This window comes from Carassius auratus, chromosome 29 (genome assembly GCF_003368295.1).
Source record: "Carassius auratus strain Wakin chromosome 29, ASM336829v1, whole genome shotgun sequence".
NCBI classification, from domain to species: Eukaryota; Metazoa; Chordata; class Actinopteri; order Cypriniformes; family Cyprinidae; genus Carassius; species Carassius auratus.
In genome coordinates this window covers 10,516,109-10,534,913 of record NC_039271.1, presented here as the reverse complement: position 1 = coordinate 10,534,913, position 18,805 = coordinate 10,516,109, and the positions used below count along the sequence as shown (strand labels likewise).

Below are 18,805 nucleotides of genomic sequence, written 5' to 3'. Positions count from 1 at the left end.
ACATTAACAACAATAAGGATACAACCTGTTTTCTAACAGTTTAAATATGTGCATATGTAAATAATTTATAAAATACAAACATATAATAACCTTACTTGTACACTGTCTCTGGTGAGGAGATGACGAGATAGCACATGTCAGATGACTCCGCGGAGAATCATCACTCTCCTCCTCTGACATTACAAAAAAATTATATTTGCAAACATCACAAAACAAGGATATTTTACCTTATATATAGTACATAAAATAATCATATTTAAACAAACAAAACATGATAATTTCAAACCATCATAAATAAGTTAAATATCATCTTACCTGAGCAGGTGATCTTGGCCACTTCATCGTTATTACAATAGTTTTGACCCCAGGGTGAAGATGGACACTGCCATAAAGTGGAGTCATGTCGTCTACATTTAAGTTTATCAAGCCAGTTACGAGACTTAAATCTCTCTGAATTACCAGGTTCACTGCCAGATCTTCCACAGTTCAACTCTTGACAGATCAGACTTGCTGTGTCTCTGTCCATCTGGTTCCAGCACACATTACCCCAGGATCCATTGTAGAAAACCTCCAGATTCCCTTCACAGCCCTCAGTTAACCTGATCTCTTTAAACTCTAGATGGAAAAGCAAGAAAATCAACCGCCAGTGTGTTAATTAGGAATCTGAATAAAAAAATAATTTAACAATTCCACCATTACTATTTGTGTGTTTGTGTGTGTGTGTGAGAGAGAGAGAGTTTATTTTGGAAAAACAAAAATTCCAGTTCCATTACCAAATAATGATATAATTAATGATAAAATATTTTAAGATAATTTCAACAATTCCAGTCTTTTTAGAGGAAATTTGAATATATTATCAATGCTAAACAAAAAAATGTGCAAAAATATTTCAGCCATTAAAACTATTGATCAAATGTATAATGTGAATCTTTAGCTTCCCTTTGTTATATGAATATCCAGTCATTAAGTACACTGATTTAAGCTTCAGTTGTAAACTTCATGTTTTTATTAATTATGGGATCAGACACTGGATCTATCACTAAAATAACCAAGTCATTTGAGTCATCTGGGAATTAGACTATTGATCATGCTGTGTTCAGCAGTGTTGTGCTGCAGCACCAATATGGAAGCAGTACAGCATTCCATCTGCATCATGACATTTGATGTGCAGAATCAGTTCGCTTTTTTATTTTATTTTTGATGGATGATGAAACAGCATCTGAATAAGAATAAAATCTCAGTTGATTAATAGTGTTCTTAACGTACAATGCCAATTCAATGGATAATGCTAACCATCAGTGCCATACTGTATATGCGTTATTGAAATACTATTAAATTATCGTTTACGGTTTACCTGAGCACACGACTCCTACATCCTCCTTGTGTTGACAGTCATGTTTTCCCCAGCCTGGAGAAGAACAACTCCACAGGGACGTCTCATTCCCCTCACACTCCACCTCATCCAGCCATATGTGTCCAGAACCAGGACCAAACCAGGACCAAACCAGGCTGGTACCGGCTGGTTACTGAGGGCCACTCCACACTGCAGCTGTCTGCACACCACATGAGCATCTTTAATATCCCAGGAGTCATCACACACTGTCCCCCATGAGCCGCTGTGAAAAACCTCCAGCCTCCCTGCACAGTCTCCCCCAGAACCCACCAGCCTGATGGACCCCCGACCTGTTATTCAGAGACAGAAAAACACATTATTGATCACAAACAACTGAAGAATCTGTCCAGATGTTGTTCTTCTCACCGATGCAGGTGATTGACAGCTGTTGTTTGGAGCTGCAGTTGAGAGTTTGTGGAGATCTGCAGTTCCCCAGATGAGCTTCACTCCCAGAGCACTGGAAGCCCGTCACACACTCATGACTGTGTTCAGGACTGGATGAAGAGGAGCTGGAGAAGTTCAGCACAGAGCCACAGCCCAGCTGTCTGCAGACCACAGAGGATTCAGAGAGACTCCAGGAGTCCAGCAGAACTCTCCTCCAGACCTGATGGATGAAAACTTCCACCTCCCCCTCACACTGTCTCTCTCCAGACAACCGCACCAGACCGTCATGAAGAGCCAGAGACGAATCTAAGAAGAAGGTGTGGCAATTTATTAAGATGTTGCATGGTAATTTATGATATATTTTTCATTAAAATCCAGCCTGAATGGACTCACCAGAGCAGATGACTCCAACATCTCGTCTATGAGAACATTCAGCTCGACTCCATGAAGAGATCAAACATTCTGAGAGTTTTGTTTCATTCCCGTCACAATCAAACACATCAGCCCAGATTTCACCACTTCCTTCTCCAAACCAGTCTGATCCCACAACAGACACAGCAATCCCACAATTCAGTTGTCTACAGAGGACACTGGCAGCTCTCATATCCCAGCATGCATCACACACTGTGCCCCATTTACTAAAGTACTGACGTTCAACTCGACCAGAACAAGAGTCTGAACCATTTTCTAGTCGGAGATCAGTGTAACCTGAATAAAGAAGAGCGAAAATAGGAATAAAGTATAATCCAGTTGACAAAAAAAATCATGCTTAATTAAAAAAAAAAAAAAAAGACCCTGAATATTGATACTGAACTAGAGCAGACCAGTCCCACAATGTTGTCACTGCTGCAGTTCTGTTTGCGTGATGACGATAATGAACAAAATGAAATCTGAGACTCATTTCCTCTACACTGAATCTCTTGTGTCCACATCTGAGCGTCTCCTTTGTCAAAAGCAGCTGCTCCCAGCACCTGTACAGGAGCCCCACAGTCCAGCTCTCTACACACAACCTCTGCATCCTGCTGGTCAAAGACAGCATCACACACTGACATCCATGTCTGATCATCATCCATTATCTTTAATCTCCCAGTGCACAGATGAGATCCATTGACAAGTCTGGAAGGTTTATCACCTGTTTGTTTTATGCACATGGAAAAAAAAAGATAACCATACCATAGCAAAGGAAAAATGTATTACAGAGTTCCAGAAAAAAAAAAAAAAACACAATAATTGTTTGTGTCACTATGTCCATGGACAACAAGTTAAATTATTGACCTGAACAGATGACTCCAGAATCAGAATAGTGAGTACAGTCATGTTTGCTCCATCCTGATGATCCACAGTTCTTCAGTGTAGATTCTGATCCAGTACATAACACAAGACTCATCCAGATCGGTCCTGATCCTGATCCAAAATGAGCAGCTCCCAGAGCATCTACAGGTTCTCCACAGTCCAGCTCTCTACACACCACTGCAGCATCAGCCATATCCCAGCCACGGTCACACACTGTTCCCCACTGACCTCTGTGAAGAACCTCCACTCGACCAGCACAGCGACTGTGACCACCAACCAACCTCACTTTTTTTTTATCTTAATGAGAATAAAGAGACTACGAGTAAAAGGTTAGAACAGTGTTATGTATTTTGTTAACTTACTTACATTCTCTCAAATATTTTGAAGGATTTTTAAATCCAGAGAAATAAGCAATTTTATTTAGTGTAACGGACAGTATCCATAATGTCATTGCGTCGCCTGTCAATGATGCCATAATTGTCTATTTTTCTGGTTTTATTTTGTTGAAAACATGAAACCCCAAATACACTTTAATATGTTATGCATTTTATTAGTGGCATTATAACATAAATTAATAGTTGTGTAAGTAACACTTTAACAAGGTGTCCTTGATACACATGCTAAATGTACTTACAATTATAATACATGTAACACCTAAAATAAATCATGCATAATTCAAATGTATCAAAAAGTATAAGGTGACCAAGGTTTCAAAAAAATAGGGACATTTCCTATTTCAGTGGTCAAAATATCCCACTTGTCATTATCTACGGGACAATATGTTTTTATGTTTTTTATTTATTTATGTTTAATTTTATTGTTGTGGGTTCCAAACATTAATATCCTAATTGTGTTTGAGGATCAAACGTACCCTAGTTTCTTTTAATACTATTCACCAAAAATCACACTGAAAAATAGTAACTATCGCAAAAAGCATGTGGTGTAAAAAGTCAACTACTTGGTAAAAACATCACTAAACATGATATATAATAAATATAAAATACAAAGCTAATTTAAACAAGTTTTGGATGTTTGTAAAAAATTTTTTTAAAAAGCTGTCATCCCTATACCAAAACATTAATTGTATTTCAATTCTCATAACTGATAGTATTTGCACACTTTTGTGCATTCAGCCAATATACTACAGCTTACAAATATATCAAAATGAACAACATTAATATACTGATATAGATAGATAGATAGATAGATAGATAGATAGATAGATAGATAGATAGATAGATAGATAGATAGATAGATAGAAAAAAAGGAAAAAATAACTTTGCTACCTCAAAATGCTTCCCCAGATTTTAAAGCAAACCTTTGATGCCAGAAATGTACTGGGTTAAAGTTATAACTGAAGTTGAAATGTGTGTGCTTGATGATTGAAAACAAACCTCATTGGTTCTTGCAGATCATAAGCACTTTTGAGTTTTGGTTTACCATATCTAATATGCTAAAGTAAAAATTTAAATAAATAAATAAATAAATAAATAAATAATGAGTACTTCTTGGTATGGTACAGTACAGTTCACTTTCGAAAGGGAACTCCACGCTGTGTCCTCTAGAGTGTGCCATGGGAATGTTGTCAGCGTGGCCAGTGTCTAAAGCCTGAATGAAATAACAACAATAAACTTGACAGTGGGCATAATCCTCCAGCCACCATGAGCACCGGGCAGCGCCAGGGGGGGTCTTGGGGGGTCTCAAGACCCTGCCAAAAAATGCCTCGACGCCCCATTTGAGCCCCCAGCCTCTTCCTGATTAAAAAATATATATATTCGGGATAAAGATCCAAAAAGGTTTCTCTTCAAACTAAACAGAACAATAATAAATAATAATTATTTTGACATTTATTCATACACTGAATCGAGAACCGTTTCTGTCGGACGCGTCCGATTCGAGAACCGATGAGCTGATAATAACTGCGCATGCGTGATTCAGTGTGAAGCAGACTGACACAGAGCACATCTGAACCGAACTGATTCTTTTGGTGATTGATTCTGAACTGATTCTGTGCTAATGTTAGCCTGGGTGCCAGCCCGAACCCCGCCCGGGTAAACCAAAGGCTTGAATGAAGGGCAATCATCGCCAATGACATCATTGCATCGAGCGCAAAAGAACTGGTGAACCATTTTTTTTTTCAACTGGTTTATTTGATCGAATTGTCCGAAAGAACCGGTTCACTTGAGCGCCTACTCCTTTGCCCCTTAAGTGCCCTTTTGTCGAAGCAAAATTTCCTCGAAAAACTGGTAAGTGGTGTTTCATTCTCAGCGAAGTGATTTTGATGTTTATTTACTTATTATTATTTTACAAGAACGATGTGATGTGAGAACATGCAGATATGTTGCTGTGTGTAGTCTGTAGTGTAGAAGTAACACTAGCGTGCTGTTTGAGGGAGAAAAGTTTCACAGGTATCGAGGGGTCTGGTCTTTTTTATGTTATTTGAATAAACTTTTATTATATTACAGTACTTATTTATTTTTAACATGTAAAAATAATTAACACTGGTAAGGCTTATTCAGATTTTCTCATTCTCTGAATTATCATTATAAAAATAAAAACTATTCAGAAATCAATTAAAATATAATTATATTTTAAATGTGATGCAAATATTTTTTTTACAATAGCAACAGTGTTTACAACAGCAAGACCCCTTTAGCCTGTAAACTCAATAATATCTATCTGGAAATAAATGTAAAAATATCAATGTCAATAAAAATGCATAATATACCTGACATGAAAGTGCAGTGTGCAGGATATGAATAACAAATGTAGCCTATCATTTGTTTACATTGCAAAGGTGTTTTTGTTGTTGAGTAGCAGTAATATGCAATTATTAGCAGAGATGTATAAAGTACTAGAGACCCATACTTGAGTAAAAGTGCTCTATCAAAAAAGTGACTTGAGTAGATGTTGAAGTGCTCTTTAAGAACCACACTTAAGTAGAAGTACTAAAGTATTCAAAAATTTTGTACTTAAGTATTGCAAGTAGTCTATTTTAAAATTTACTACTCAAGTACTGAAAGTAAAAGTAGAACTATTGTGTTATGTAGCTATTAAAGAAAGTAGTCAAAAGTTTGAACATATTGTTTTTACTATTTCAAATGATTAACCTAAAGGACAATCACAATTCCTTTGACTGTAACTTCTTGTAAACACAAAATGGTTACTAGGGTTAGTTAGCCCAATTTGCAAAATTATGTAATTAATAACTTACCCTCATGTTGTTTCAAACCTGTAAGACATCAGAGGGTCATTTAGAATTTTTTGAAGCATCGAAAATACATTTTGGTCCAAAAATAGCAAAAACTACCACTTTATTCAGCAGTGTCTTCTCTTCCATGTCTGTTGTAAGACAGTTAAAAACAAAGCAATTTGTGATATCCGGTTCACGAACGAATCATTCGATGTTACCGGATCTTTTTTAAACAGTTCACCAAATTGAACTGAATCGTTTTAAACGGTTCGCGTCTCCAATACACATTAATCCACAGATGAATTAAGCTGTTAACTTGTTTAATGTGTCTGACACTCCCTCTGAGTTAAAACACACCAATATCCCGGAGTAATTCATTGACTCAAACAGTACACTGACTGAACTGATGAAGAGAGAACTGAAGATGAACACCGAGCCGAGCCAGATAATGACTCGTTCACGAGTCAAGAACCGTTTCTGTCAGACGCGTCTGAATCGTGAACCGAGGAGCTGATGATACTGCGCATGTGTGATCTAGCGTGAAGCAAACCGACACACAGAGCATTCTGAACCGAACTGATTCTTTTGGTGTTTGATTCTGAACTGATTCTGTGTTAATGTTATGAGCCCAGGTGCAGTCAACGCCAATGACCCCATTGCGTCGAGCGCAAAAGAATCGGTGAACTGTTTTCTTCAACTGGTTTATTGAATCGAACTGTCAGAAAGAACTAACGTTACTGGCAGGGGGCAAGGAACTCGACTGGAAGTTGAAGTCGGGTGGGGGCTGCCATCTTTTAGCAGAACTTCACTTGCGTTAGCATTCCCATTGACTCCCATTCATTTTGGCGTCACTTTGACAGTGAATAACTTTACATCTGAGGCGTTTAAAGACTCTGTTTGTCCGTTATTTATTTCTAAAGATACACGACAATGTATAAAGGGCTCCATTACCTTCTATGTTACATTATGGCCCCGTATAAACAGTTTTTGTAAAAAATAGGCTAACGATTGCGTCATAACCACTCGTCTCTCTGTCGCATTACCGTACAGACAGGAGGAGAAGCTCGCAGGCAATTAACTTAATATGGCGTACTGGCGTTACATTTTAAAATACTATACAAAATAATTAATCAGAATACTTACTCCTGCTCACTCACGACAAAGAACTCCCCGCTCAAGCTCGCCGTCTCTGCAAGATTAACGATGGCAGTTTGCACGCACAGCTACTAGAAGATTTACATCTGTCAGACAGGTTGCTGACGTCGTCAAGCTTCGTTTGAGTCTGCGTGTCTGAAACGTAAGTGCTAAAAAACGCCAAAAATGGGCTTCACTTGTCTCAATTGAGTTCCAATGGGGTCGCTGTGTCCATTTCTTTTACTGTCTATGGTTACTGGTCATCCGAGAACCGATGCAACCGGTTCTTGACTCGTGAACGAGTCATTATCTGGCTCGGCTTGGTGTTCATTTCTCTCTTCACAGCAGTTCAGTCAGCACGCGCAGTCTTCTTAATCGCTTGATTCGCTCAATGATGTGCCAGCTTCATCAAACCTGCCATCTACAGTTCTGGCAGTGGTTTGTAATGGAATGATTCGTAACATTTTTATAATTGTAACGAGTAACGATGCAGCACATAAAAAAAAAATATCGGAGTAAATGTATTAAACTCAGCGAAAATATGTACTGAAGTAAAAGTGGAAGTAGGAGAAAAAAATAATACTCTAGTAAAGTACAGATACTGCCTTTTAGTACTTAAGTACAGTAGTGAAGTATTTCTTCTTCGTTACTATACATCTCTGGTTATTAGCCATGTCCACTGTATTTTTTGTTGGTTTTCATGAGACCCCCCTTGAAAAGACCAGGACCCCCCATTGCCCCCCCAATCAAAATTGTCTGGAGCCGCCACTGACCATGAGCCTGCCATTCTTTTCTGATCTTCATAATGTGATCAAGAAGGCTTGGGATAAACCATATTGAGTCCGTATCCATCAGTGTCGGTCATGCTAACATCGAGGGGACGTGAGAGCATGGATATGCGTCGATGCCCCCTATCGAAGATATGCTTGCAAGCTATCTCTCAAATGGGGTAACATCTACATTGAAGGATATGGCCCTGCCATCCAGGCCACTAAAATAAACATCTTGCCTGAATGATAGGGCACACGCGGCAGTAGGTCAGGTGGGTAATGCCTTGAATACAATGCTGGTACTGCAGGCTTACCAGGCTGACTTGCTAATGGACCTAGACCAGGGTCAGGGGCTCTCCCCTGAGGCGGTAGCGGAGTTGTGCCACACCACAGACTTGGCCCTCAGGGCCACTAAACAGACAGCTGCCGCGATTGGTAGATCAATGCCGGCAATGGTGGACACTGAGAGGCACCTCTGGGTGAACCTGGCAGACATCGGGGAGAAAGAAAAACAGTTTCTTCTTGAAACTCCAGTTTCACCCTCTGAATTGTTCGGCACATATGTAAACGTTTATACCGCGCAGGTATACATCTGCGCCCAAGCACAAGGAGGGACCTGGCCCATCTTGGTCTGCGGGTCGGAGACATAGCCAGGTGGCTAGTGTGGCTACTCACGGTCCTCCTCCTAGGAGGAGTCGGTTGGAGAGGAGACGTGAGTGTAGAAACAAAAGGAAGGAGCTAAAGGGACGGTTCTGGCCTACAGGCCAAGGGGAAAAGAAGGCATCTGGGGCTAGTACTAGTACCTAGTTAGCCTCCTTCTGTCCTCACGGTTTTTGTGAGCCTCGCTCACTTAGCGCTTTGAGTGCAGTCAGGTCTCCTCTCGTTCTAGAGAGTTGTTATGCTGAGACCTCTATTCTTTAGAGCTCCCATACCAGGGTTGGGCAGGCAGGTTTCCTCTCAGTTTAGAGAATTATTTTGCTGAAGCCTCCACTCCCCAGAGCTCTGCTTATTTGAGCCTCACTACCTGCCTCTGGCATTGAGTGTAACTAGGTCTCCTCAAGGTTTAAAAGTTGTTATGATGAGACCTCGACTCTTAGAGCTCCAGACTCTGGCAGGTGAGTTAGTCTATGATGATTAGAGCTTTAGCCTGCCTTAAAGCCTAGCGGTTTCACTAGCAGGGATGCTATTCCTCAAGTCCTGACTTGCGGAAAAAAATTACCTCTGCACTTACCCCTCAGCAAGGCGGCGTTAGTATACTGTTCCCATAGCGTCCTCTAGAGGATGCAGCGTGGAGTTCCCTTTCGAAAGGGAATAGCTCAGGTTACACATGTAACCTTGGTTCCCTGAGAATGGGGAACAAGACACTACATCTCTGTGCCATGCTTTGGCATCATGCCTGTGTCTCTTCAGACAAAAAAGAGGAAGATGTGTTCTACAGGTGCCCTTTTATATCGTTCATTCATGCTTCAGACACCGGCCATCCTGACAGCGTTCCCATAGCACCCTCTAGAGGATGCAGCGTCTCGTTTCCCATTCTCAGGGAGCCATGGTTCATGCGCAACCTGAGACATTTTTTTCTTTAGAAATGTAATCAAGTAAAAGTACAAGTAATCAGATAAGTTTACATTTTACATGAATAAAGTAAATACCCCAACAGGGACAGGACTCAAAAACTAGGACTGTCCCTGCAAAACGGGGATGTCTGGTCACCCTAATCTAGTATAAAACATCGCTGTTTTACATAGCCTACACTTGACTGGAAGAAGCCAAAGCGGTCGACTGTGGCATAATAAAAGCTCTTCTGCTGAGCCGTGTATCGCGCTCATCCTTTATTAGCAATTATTCCAGCAGCCTCGTTTCGCTTCCACAACTTTTAGCCCCACCAGCTTCATACTACTATGTCTTTAATAAGTGTTTAATACATTAGCTCATCGATGAACAAGATTTCTGCCAGAGTGTCGTCGGATTGCATCGGCTGTGGGAATGAAGACGACAAATCCCATGATTCCACACTCAATCGCATCATTATCAAACTACGCCTTGTTTCTTGTTTTTTTCGAATATGCACCCTCTAGCGATGAAAACTTACATTTTGTACCTTTAATAAATATTATTATTATAGTATTTTAACTCTTACCAGCACATAGCTTCCCCTGGTAGTTGTTATGTGAACAGTTGTTTTCATGTGATGGTGTTGTTGGACAGAGGTGAATCTGAGACTCATTTCCTCTGCACTGAATCTCTTGTGTCCACATCTGAGCGTCTCCTTTGTCAAAAGTAGCTGCTCCCAGCACCTGTACAGGAGCCCCACAGTCCAGCTCTCTACACACAACCTCTGCATCCTGCTGGTCAAAGACAGTGTCACACACTGACATCCATGTCTGATTATGAAGGATCTCTACCCTCCCAGAGCAACTGGATTTTTTAGTAAGCTTGAGGCCTGAAGTAGTAATATACAGAAAATGTTCAATGTTAAGTTGTATAGATTTAGAAAAACAAAATTTTGGGGTAAACTGGCTTTAAAACAGGTGGATTGTTAGTGATGTAAACACAGGGCAGGGTTTGGTACAGATTACCTGAGCAGATAACTCCCGCATCTTTAGTATGATCGCAATCATAAATGCCCCATTCTACTGACCCACAGTTCTTCAGTGTAGACTCTGATCCAATACATGTTGAGCGATTTATCCAGATTGGTCCTGATCCTGGTCCAAAATGAGCATCACCCAGAGCATCTACAGGTTCTCCACAGTCCAGCTCTCTACACACCACTGCAGCATCAGCCATATCCCAACTAATATCACACACGGTCCCCCACTGACCTCTGTGAAACACCTCCACTCGACCAGAACAGCGACTGTTACCACCAACCAACTTCACTCTCATAATATCTATGTAATAAGTAGGGACAGATTAGGAAAAAATAGACAAAGAATAAAAATTATGAATAAAAAAGCACCACTGCGACAATTCGACAATGCGACAATTCAATATTTAGTTCATAGTTTGGGGACTTAATTTAGGATTTTAGTTCATTTAAAAAAGGTTCAAACCTGCACACACTAGTCCAACATGAGAACAGTTGTTTACTTGTGATGGCGATATTGGACAGAGGTGAATCTGAGATTCATTTCCTCTGCACTGAATCTTTTGTAAATCCCAAGTCTGATTATGAAGCATAATCCCAGATGAGCGAGAACCTCCAACCAGCCTGACTTCTAAAAAAACAACATTTAAAATAGGGAATTTAAATTCTGAATCATATATCATAAATAATATTTTCTTTGATCTAATGAAATAAAATCAATTTTATATTAAAACATATAAATATCAACAACACCTCCTGCTCTAGCCCAAAAAGGCCTTCACTGAGAAAATTCTACTTCTTGTGAAATTGTTCTGTATAATAAAGACAGGGTTTTTAGCTTACCTGAACAAATTACATGAGCATTCTTATTAAGACACACATCAGGATAACTTGCTTGGACCAATCCACATTTCTTAAGTGTGGACTCAGATCCAGTGCACACAACATTTTTCATTGAGAACGGTCCTGATCCAGGTTCCAAACGAGCAACGAATAGAGCATCTACAGGTTCTCCACAGTCCAGCTCTCTACACACCACTGCAGCATCAGTCAAATCCCAACCAGCACCACACACTGTTCCCCACTGACCTCTATGAAGAACCTCCACCGTGCCAGCACAGCGACTGTGACCACCAACCAACCTCACATTCACACTGTCTATGTATGTGAAAGAGAGAGAAAAAGTGTGAGAGATAGAAAATATCTTACAATGAAATAAAACTGCTGTTGCATTTTGAAATCCTACCAGAACACGTTAAGTCAATAGTGTGCTCATAGAAACAGCTGCTTTTGACTGATGGTGATGTTGGACAGAGATGAATCTGAGACTCATTTCCTCTACACTGAATCTCTTGTGTCCACATCTGAGCGTCTCCTTTGTCAAAAGCAGCTGCTCCCAGCACCTGTACAGGAGCCCCACAGTCCAGCTCTCTACACACAACCTCTGCATCCTGCTGGTCAAAGACAGCATCACACACTGACATCCACGTCTGATTATGAAGGATCTCTAACCTCCCAGAGCAGCGAGAACCTCCAACCAACCTGACTTCTAAGACAACAAAAATCAACAAAAATCATGGCTTATAGAAAATGTTAATTATAGCCTTTGAAAAAAATACATGGAATTTTTAAATTAAAATCTACTTCTTTAAAGGCCACTGTAGTGTAGAAGCACAGAAATCTTACATGAATTATAATATGGAAAATATATTACCTGAGCAGATGACTCCATTATCTTTAGAATGATCACATCTACTTTTACCCCATCCTGATGACCCACAGTTCTTCAGTGTGGACTCTGATCCAGTACACATGACATAACTCATCCAGATCGGTCCTGATCCTGATCCAAAATGAGCTTCACCCACAGCATCTACAGGTTCTCCACAGTCCAGCTCTCTACACACCACTGCAGCATCAGCCATATCCCAGAAATCATCACACACTGTTCCCCACTGACCTCTGTGAAGAACCTCCACTCGACCAGCACAGCGACTGTGACCACCAACCAACCTCACATTCACATTAACTAAATATTTAGCAGTAACAAATGAGAAAAAGAGTGAAGGGACTAGAGAGTCAGTGAGTTTAAAGAGCAACTACAGTTTTTATATTTAAGGGAACATTTAGGTTTAAACTCAAGTGTCAAAATCATCTTCTCTATACCTTTCTTTAAATAATAATAATAATAATAATAATAATTTATTATTTAAATAATTTATATATTTTAATCTTGTATATCTCTAGCTATTAAACATGGTATTGTGCAAGAGGTAAAAATATCTTGTCTTGTTTTGTCGTAAATTTTCTTGTGATATCGACATGCAATAATGTTGATTATTAAACTTGGTATTGTGTAAGAGGTTAAAATATCTTGTCTTGTATCGTCTTAAATTTCGACAACGACATGCAATAATGTATTGTTTATGCTGCTGCATCATGAGTAAGCAATACAGTTTTACTTTGGTAAATGTTCATGGGACTCATTCAAACTAAAACATGTCTGTCAGAGATAAACAACTTTCACCACTTTTAAGAAATAAAAAGAACACAATACTCTGATCATTTGAGAATTTTTCAGAAATTATCTGTTATCTGTACTTACCAGCAGTGATGAGTATTACAACTGAAGACAGTAAAATGAGTGTCAGGCATCTCCTCATCATCTTCAGCATGATTAACTCAACAGTACAAGCTTCTCCACACTGATGATACAGAAGGGCAGACCACCTCTCAGTCTCCTTAATGAGATATAAAGTGGTCCAACACCCTCCAATCACATTCGCTTTTACCTTATTAGACACTACAGAGGAAATCATCAAACAACTTCAGTGACAAATCAGAGGAGGCTTTTCAGATTTTTTCCATATACTGTATATATACTGTACATCAGTGCTGATGAACTCCTCCTCTCCACACATCAAGACACCCACCAAGGGGAAGCGCATGCGTGCGCACACACACACACACACACACACACACACACACACACAGCGTATACATATAGAGAGAGAGAGACTTACAGGAGACAGGAAACTCTCCAGTTTATTTACAGCATCACAGCCTAGCACCTGCAGAGACGAGATAAAAGCACTGATAACTAACTGTCCTAAAAAACAATCATGCGTTAGCAAGACATTAAACTCAGCTTTCTAAAATTTATAAAATTGTAAAATGGCATTAAGGAAGTTAAGAAAAGAGCATAACATTTTGTGAAACCTTCCATTTTCCATAATTTATCTAACTAATATGAAATTTACCTAATTCCATAAACGTGGCTTCAGATGGCCCTGAAAAAAAAAACAGGATTTCATTCTGTAAAGACAAGCACGTTGTTCCTTTTGTGACCAGTATAGAGAGTCTGTGTGCTCCATTTCTGCTAAAGCAATCTGTACAACAAATTTGGAGTATTCTACAATGTGGATCAGAGATTTGGCCATCAAGTCAAAGTTGTGTGGCTACTTAGAAGCTACTTGCTACTTAGAAGAAAGTGCAAATACAAAGCTTGCCACACTTAAATAAGTGAAAATGAAAATTCCCCCTCCTATTTGACAAACAGTGGAGAACTCTCAGCGAACTGGCCTTCTCTGGTAAATAAATAACTACATACAGTACATATATTTTCTCCTTTCAGTGATATTTATAAGCAATGTCTGAACTCAACTCTGTACAGCTACAGTATATTCTGTGCTGATGCCATCTACAGAAAAACAGTAATGACATAAATATCTGGTGTGCTCTCTTTCACCATGTTATTTCTATATTAGCACAAAGAGAATGTCTTCAGTTATCAAATTAATGAAAAAAGAAAAAGAAAAAGGGAAATAAGGTAGTTTCAGCAGCTACAAGTTGGGTTACCTCTGCCTACAGGTTGGGCGAATTTAAAAAACTTCTGGTACTTTAGACTTGTTCTAAATAATCAAGTTGCATACGAACCTTTGCTTTAAAGTTTCTATTACTGCATTTCATATATCTCCACGAGGTGGCAGTAAAATCCACATAAAGTAAGTTATTACCTGTTGTTCATGTTGACACGAGCAGGAGACTGAAATCACACAACTGAAAGTCATGGATTAATCTAAACTGATTTAAAGACTTTTATTTTGTCTATTTAGAAAAAAAAAAAATAATTCAGATCATCAGTCATCATGTCCAAGTCAATGGCATTAACAAATAAAAACCAGCATGAACAGCCAATAGCGTATAACTAAATATACATATTTCATGTCACCAGGGACATTTCTAGTCATTTTGAAGTCCCCTAGGTAGGCTACCCAATTTACTACAACAATATGGATTTTTAATTGTCATATTAAACTTAAATATAAAATATAAAAAGTGTAATATTCCCATATAAAACTTTCATATAGGAATATTACACAACACACTGATCCTTTAACGCAAAACGCACACCTTTTGGACTAATTTCTTGACTTTCACAAATATTGCACTTTTTACTGTATAAGTATGTTATATTGGCCTTTGAACTTAGCTTTATTGCACGGCAAATAAAAAATACAGCGTTACTTTTTCAAAGTACTGATAGAAACCATTGATCTAATGGTGTTTTGCATACTCCAAATGCAATCTTTGCATGCAACAATCTGGTAGCAATTGACAGTGCTCTGATACAATGTCATACAGGCATTGTCAAATCGACAGTACTCTACCCAGTGATGGTGGGGGATCCAGTGGGGGCTAAAATGTAGTGCCAGTACATGGCTTTCCAGGACTGGAGTTCACCACCTCTGCTATAGCACTTGCATACTAGTGATGTGCAGGCCATCTCAGGTTGGAGCGGGTCAAGAAATTTACTTTATTTGCAGGGTGAGACAAATACCTGGGAGCATCACTACTGCATAATAAGGTTTGAACTTATTTTATTTATATTTAACAATTTTGAGTTAACAGAAAAAATATATATAAATTTCATTTAACATTTCAGCTATATTCGGAAAAATTCAGGAATCAGGATTGGTGTAATTGGTGTAAAGTGTTAATTACACATATTTTTTTGGAAGAGACATGTACTGTAATTATTGTATTATTGCAGTTGTTTTACACTACAACATAGTCACTAATTAACATTTATGCAAACATCTTATTTTAGGTTGATCATGAATGCTTAATGAAATAAAATGAAAAAAAAACAGAGGCAGTGGGTGTGGCCACTGAGTCAAATGGCCCCTCCCTCACAGTTTGACTCCTCCCCCACATCATCATAGTCTGCATTTAAGAAAAAAAGAAAAAATGTTTAATGTTATGATTGAATCAATTATCATAATTTAACTTAGTTAATTACTAATATAATTATTTCAATGTTTTGTGTATTAAAATAGGCTCTAATAAAGAATGAGGTGTGTCTGAACTTTTGACAGGCAATTTTATTTTTAATATATAATACTTAATATATTTAATAAATGTAGGAATCAAAAGACAAAAGGGTTACCTAACAGGTTTCTCACATCTTCAGTGATACTCCACACATCATCATATTCCTCCTGATCTCCCTCTTTACACATGTACAAAAAAAGATTATAAATTTTTTAATACATCTTGATATTGTGTCATATCATAGACCCCTGTCCCCTCATGACAGATTGTTAGATTACACCTGATAAAGCCATAGTGATTCATTAAAGGTATAAACACATTCAATATACCATAAAACAAATGTAGATTATTAAAAACAAGTTATGTGTGTCTCACCTTTTGCACATTGAGAGCACTCTCCATTAATGATGACATCATCATAATTCTCTGGTGTGTCCACTTCACACACACACACACAATACACACACGCACGCACACACACACACACACACGCACGCACGCATGCACACACACACACACACACACACACACACACATTATAAGCTCTTAAATATCTGATTCATTTAAATTATAACTGGCCTTCACCTTAAAGTAGTAGGGAGTAAAAATTAATGAGCAAAATCACCTTTTTCAGTATCATAGTTCTGTCCACTAGTAATGACATCATAATATCCCTCTGGTGTGTCATCTACAAATTTAACATTAAACCCATGCCATCACACTTAAAACAAACTTGAATGTACAGTATATAGAGCATTATAGAATTACAGAGAAAGAAATACAAGTAAAGTACAGAAAAGCATCAGCACCTGTTTCACAATCTGGTATTGGTCCACCAGTGAAGATATCCTCATAGATTCCTGGAGTGGTCTCATTCACCCTCTCTTTAAAATCAAAATAATATGTATATATACTATTTAATTTCATAGTTTACATTTATTAACTGAGTTTGTAAATCACCTCTCTAACCTGAGAGAAGCTCATCAGTGTCTTCAGTGATGAGGCTCCCTGTTAAAGGAGAGCAGAACAATCAAACTTTTTTTTTTTTTTTTCAAAATGTTATCTTTGAAGGATTCAACTTTGCAAGCTGTTTTGGAAGTTAAGATCAACAACCTGATCCTTATAGAAGTATAAGGTGTCAAGCTGACTTTAAAATTGTAAGTAAAACTAGATGCAGGCAAACTTTGGCTTGAAAAAGCCTAGCCAGAAAGTTTGAAGAGGTTTAAAAGTTTGAGGGTTTTCAGTTTTAACTCATTTAAAGTACATTTAAAGTTTTGAAGACAATACAATCTATCAGAAAATAGATAAATAGACATAGATAAATAGATAAGAAATAGTAAACTAGCATGTTGCTAGCATGATTAGCAAGTGACTAGTAATGTCCCTAACAAGATTAGCAATTTACTAGCATGTCACTAGCGTGTTTCCATCATGATTAGCATTACGATGGCATTTGGGGACATTATTAGCAAGTAATTAACATGTTGTTTACATGTCATTAGCACGTTTCTAGCATGTTGTTCGCATGATTAACAAGTGTTTAGCATGTCGCTATCATGTTGTTAGCATGATTAAACGGTGACTATCATGTTTGTTACCATGATTAGCAAGTGACTGGCATTTTGATAGCATGATTAATAAGTAACTAGCATGTTGATAGCATGACTAGTAAGTGACTAACATGTCGTTAACATTTTGTTAGCATGATTAACAAATGACTACCATGTCTTGAGCATGTTTGATAGCAGGATTAATAAGTGACTAGCATGTTGCTAGCATGATTAACAAGTGATTAGCATGTTGTTAACATGATTATCAAGTGACTGGCATGTTGCTAACATGATTAACAAGATGTTAACATGCTGCTAGCATGATTAGCAAGTGGATAACATGTTGCTAGCACAACTAACAAGCGAATAACATAACATTAGTATGATTAACAAGTTACTAGCATGTTTCTAGCATGTTTCCAGAATGAATAACAAGTGACTAGCATGTCATTAGCATGTTGTTAGTATGATTAGAGAGTGGCTAGCATGTTGGTAGCATGATTAACAAATGATTAGCAAGTGACTAGCATGTTGCTAGCAATTGACTAGCATGTCATTACCATGTTTCCATCATAATTAGTAAGTGACTAGCATGTCATTAGCATGTTTAGAGCATGATTAACAAGTGACTAGCATGTTGCTAGCATGATTAACAAGTGACTAGCCTGTCGTTAACAAGTTTCTAGCATTTTGTTAACATTATTAGCAAGTGACTAGCATGTCACTGGCATGTTGTTAGCATAATTAGCAATTGACTACCATGTTTTAACATGATTAACAAGTGACTAGCATGTTGTAAGCATGATAAGCAAGTAACTGACATGAGATAGGTTGAATAGCAAGTGACTAGCATGTTGCTTGCATGACTACCAAGTGGCCAGCATGTCATTAGCATGATTAGCGAGTAACTAGCATGTATCTAGCATGTTTCCAGCATGATAAACAAATCACTAGCATGTTGTTAACATGATTAGCAAGTTACTAGCATGTTGCTTGCATGTTTCTATGCTAATCCAGCTAAAACTAGTTGATTCATTATAAAATGCTAAGACCAGCCTGAATTGTTAAAACAGTGGCCAAAACCAGTGGCCAAAACCAATTTAAAACCAGCTTGGGAGACCAGCCAAAGCAACCAAACAGCTTAGGCTGGTTTTATCTGTATTTTCA

General features: G+C 38.3%; 1 protein-coding gene and 1 long non-coding RNA gene across 2 annotated transcripts in view; both read right to left on the bottom strand.

Annotated features, from left to right (window-relative positions):
* LOC113048056 (scavenger receptor cysteine-rich type 1 protein M130-like) overlaps positions 1-18,805 on the bottom strand; it is a 44,219-nt gene that overhangs the window by 2,393 nt on the left and 23,021 nt on the right. The gene's annotated exons all lie outside the window — the stretch shown is intronic.
* Positions 15,848-16,953, bottom strand: LOC113048061 (uncharacterized). The gene is made up of 5 exons (XR_003276392.1): positions 16,898-16,953; positions 16,714-16,776; positions 16,464-16,526; positions 16,204-16,266; positions 15,848-15,980 (listed from the first exon to the last, which is right to left on the bottom strand). It is a non-coding gene; the product is annotated as an uncharacterized LOC113048061 (long non-coding RNA).